At 51.2% G+C, this 3870-nt stretch overlaps 1 long non-coding RNA gene across 2 annotated transcripts; it reads left to right on the top strand.

Moving 5' to 3' along the window:
• Positions 1-341: 341 nt before the first annotated feature.
• Positions 342-1637, top strand: LOC127924177 (uncharacterized). Of its 2 annotated transcripts, none has more exons than XR_008117046.1 (3): positions 342-413; positions 615-748; positions 1620-1637. It is a non-coding gene; the product is annotated as an uncharacterized LOC127924177 (long non-coding RNA). The 2 variants fall into 2 exon arrangements; XR_008117045.1 differs by lacking the exon at positions 1620-1637 and adding an exon at positions 1553-1570.
• Positions 1638-3870: the final 2233 nt, after the last annotated feature.

The following is a 3870-nucleotide window of genomic DNA, read 5'->3' as shown; positions in this document are numbered from 1 at the left end:
CAATGAGACAGGTAACCACTCACCTGCAGAGCGAAGGACTCTGTCTTCACAACCCTCTTCAGAAGAACAATGAGGCAGGTTACCACTCACCTGCAGAGCGAAGGACTCTGTCTTCACAACCCTCTTCAGAAGAACAATGAGGCAGGTAACCACTCACCTGCAGAGTGAAGGACTCTGTCTTCACAACCCTCTTCAGAAGAACAATGAGGCAGGTAACCACTCACCTGCAGAGTGAAGGACTCTGTCTTCACAACCCTCTTCAGAAGAACAGTGAGGCAGGTAACCACTCACCTGCAGAGCGAAGGACTCTGCCTTCACAACCCTCTTCAGAAGAACAATGAGGCAGGTAACCACTCACCTGCAGAGCGAAGGACTCTGTCTTCACAACCCTCTTCAGAAGAACAATGAGGCAGGTAACCACTCACCTGCAGAGCGAAGGACTCTGCCTTCACAACCCTCTTCAGAAGAACAATGAGGCAGGTAACCACTCACCTGCAGAGCGAAGGACTCTGCCTTCACAACCCTCTTCAGAAGAACAATGAGGCAGGTAACCACTCACCTGCAGAGCGAAGGACTCTGTCTTCACAACCCTCTTCAGAAGAACAATGAGACAGCTAACCACTCACCTGCAGAGCGAAGGACTCTGTCTTCACAACCCTCTTCAGAAGAACAATGAGGCAGGTAACCACTCACCTGCAGAGCGAAGGACTCTGTCTTCACAACCCTCTTCAGAAGAACAATGAGGCAGGTAACCACTCACCTGCAGAGCGAAGGACTCTGTCTTCACAACCCTCTTCAGAAGAACAATGAGACAGGTAACCACTCACCTGCAGAGCGAAGGACTCTGTCTTCACAACCCTCTTCAGAAGAACAATGAGGCAGGTAACCACTCACCTGCAGAGCGAAGGACTATGTCTTCACAACCCTCTTCAGAAGAACAATGAGACAGGTAACCACTCACCTGCAGAGCGAAGGACTCTGTCTTCACAACCCTCTTCAGAAGAACAATGAGACAGGTAACCACTCACCTGCAGAGCGAAGGACTATGTCTTCACAACCCTCTTCAGAAGAACAATGAGACAGGTAACCACTCACCTGCAGAGCGAAGGACTCTGCCTTCACAACCCTCTTCAGAATAACAATGAGGCAGGTTACCACTCACCTGCAGAGCGAAGGACTCTGTCTTCACAACCCTCTTCAGAAGAACAATGAGGCAGGTAACCACTCACCTGCAGAGCGAAGGACTCTGCCTTCACAACCCTCTTCAGAAGAACAATGAGGCAGGTAACCACTCACCTGCAGAGCGAAGGACTCTGCCTTCACAACCCTCTTCAGAAGAACAGTGAGGCAGGTAACCACTCACCTGCAGAGCGAAGGACTCTGCCTTCACAACCCTCTTCAGAAGAACAATGAGACAGGTAACCACTCACCTGCAGAGCGAAGGACTCTGTCTTCACAACCCTCTTCAGAAGAACAATGAGGCAGGTAACCACTCACCTGCAGAGCGAAGGACTCTGCCTTCACAACCCTCTTCAGAAGAACAATGAGACAGCTAACCACTCACCTGCAGAGCGAAGGACTCTGCCTTCACAACCCTCTTCAGAAGAACAATGAGACAGCTAACCACTCACCTGCAGAGCGAAGGACTCTGCCTTCACAATCCTCTTCAGAAGAACAATGAGGCAGGTAACCACTCACCTGCAGAGCGAAGGACTCTGTCTTCACAATCCTCTTCAGAAGAACAAACCCTTCGTTTGTCACGTTGACATAACTGCTGTACTGCACCTCATATCTCATGTCTGGGTTTACACCCTAAAACACACACACACACATAAACACACACACACACAAATAAACACCCACACGCACACACAAATAAACACCCACACACAAACAAGCTGATTAAAGTTGTGTGTCAGTGTTTCAAATCCCACACAGAACAGAAGCGTAGCTACCCAGAATTGCAGATAATTGTGTCATTTCTAGGACTTTCACGGTGCCAGACGAGTGTGTCTCTACTGTATATGAGACGTGATTCCAAGAACACAGGATGAGATGTTACTATCCTTTGTGCAAGCACTTCCAAGAGTTAATGAACAGTGAGCGTGGTGAAATTTGGGGAGCGCATCGTCAGTAGTGTACCTTTGGTTCCTAGGGTGTTTCGGCCTTTCACACTATACACCCTCCCCAAAGGCGGCCAGCGACAGGGTGATCAATCCTACGCTTGCGTCCCATTCCCAATTAGTCATAGGAGTTGCCTTGTTGTTGATAGCCAACATCCCATGGGACTATGCATGGCAGGGGCATCCTCCTCCCAGAGTCAAGCATTGTTGACCGCATACCTCCTGGCCCTCTCACTTCGGGGCCCAGCTGGGGTCTTTCCTCTTCATCCAGAGCCACTGACTGCTGCCTTCTGCCGCCTCTGATACAGCTTTGATTGCCGAACGCTGGCTCTGGCCCTTAATTCCCAGGTCTCTAAGCAGTCTGGTTGTAGATGTTGCCACAAAACCTCTGCAGCCCACCTCCACTGGTCGGACTTCTGTGTTCCAGCCATGATGCCGTGCTTCGGCAGCTAGATCAGCATAGCGCAGATGTTTTCGCTCATAAGCCTCATCTACTGAGTTTTCCCAGGGTACTGTGAGCTCAATGATGAAGACCTTATTGAGTGAACGGGACCAGAGCACCATGTCAGGTCTTAGGGTGGTGGTTGCGATCTCCGGAGGAAACACAAGTTGCCGGCCAATGTCAGCTAGCATTTTCCAGTCGCGGGCCAAGCGCAGCTGGTCTCGCTCTAATGGTGTAGAGCCGCTCTTCGGTGGTTTAGCCCCTTCGCGGACAAAGTTTGTCCGTAAGGAGTGTGATGCTGCTGTGGGTGGTAGGGAGTCGGTGGCAGCTCGCTTGTCCTCCAGGGCGGACGCAAGGTTTTTAAGGACTTGGTTGTGACGCCAAGTGTAGCGTCCTTGGGTGAGGCTTGTTTTACACCCTGTGAGAATGTGCCTGAGGTTGGCTGGCATGGAACAGAGGGCACAGTCCGGATCTTCACCATACCATTGGTGAAGATTAACTGGTGTTGGAAGGACGTCATATGTTGCTCTGATGGAAAAGCTCAACCGCCTCGCTTCCATGGCCCACAGATCCTTCCAGCTGATCTTGTTTTCTCCACACTGTCCCATCGAGTCCACTGTCCCTGTTTGGCAAGAGAGACTGCCTTGGCCCACCTTGCAGCCTCCTCCTGATGGCGTACTTCCTGCACTACCATCTTCCGCCGCTCTGGTGCAGTGGCCTTACTCCAAGCAGCACGGCTAGTTAGCCCAAGGCCTCCTCTCCCTTGCTGAACATGACCCACAATGTCAGCATGTCTGAGGGCTGCTGTTGCCTCCTGGACTGCTTTTCCTGGCCTCCATTTGCGCCCAGTTGCCAAGGTCGGCGCGTTGTTGCTCACCACTGGGTTTTGAGATTCATTCAGTGTCATCTGGAGCCTGGTTTTTGCACACTTGAATTCCTCTGTTAGACTGGTGAGGGGCAGCTTGAGGACACCATCTCCATAGAGGCCTATGGTGGTAAGGCATCGTGGAACTCCGAGCCACTTCTTTAAGTAGCCTGTGACTCCTCTTTCCATCTTCTCCACTGTTGAGATTGGAACCTCATACATTGCTAAGGGCCACAACACCCGGGGTAGGAGACCAAACTGCAGACACCAGGCCTTTAACTTTCCAGGTAGCTGGGTGTTGTCGATGGACTGTAGGCTACTACTGATGTCTTTGTGCAGATGTTGCACCTGGTCTTTATCCTTCAGGCTTGCATCATACCACCTTCCAAGGCTTTTTACCGGCTGCTCAGACACTGTTGGGATTTGGTCATCTCCGATGA

Source organism: Oncorhynchus keta, unplaced genomic scaffold (assembly GCF_023373465.1).
Source record: "Oncorhynchus keta strain PuntledgeMale-10-30-2019 unplaced genomic scaffold, Oket_V2 Un_contig_3768_pilon_pilon, whole genome shotgun sequence".
Classification (NCBI taxonomy): domain Eukaryota; kingdom Metazoa; phylum Chordata; class Actinopteri; order Salmoniformes; family Salmonidae; genus Oncorhynchus; species Oncorhynchus keta.
This window is presented reverse-complemented; position numbering and strand designations above follow the sequence as displayed.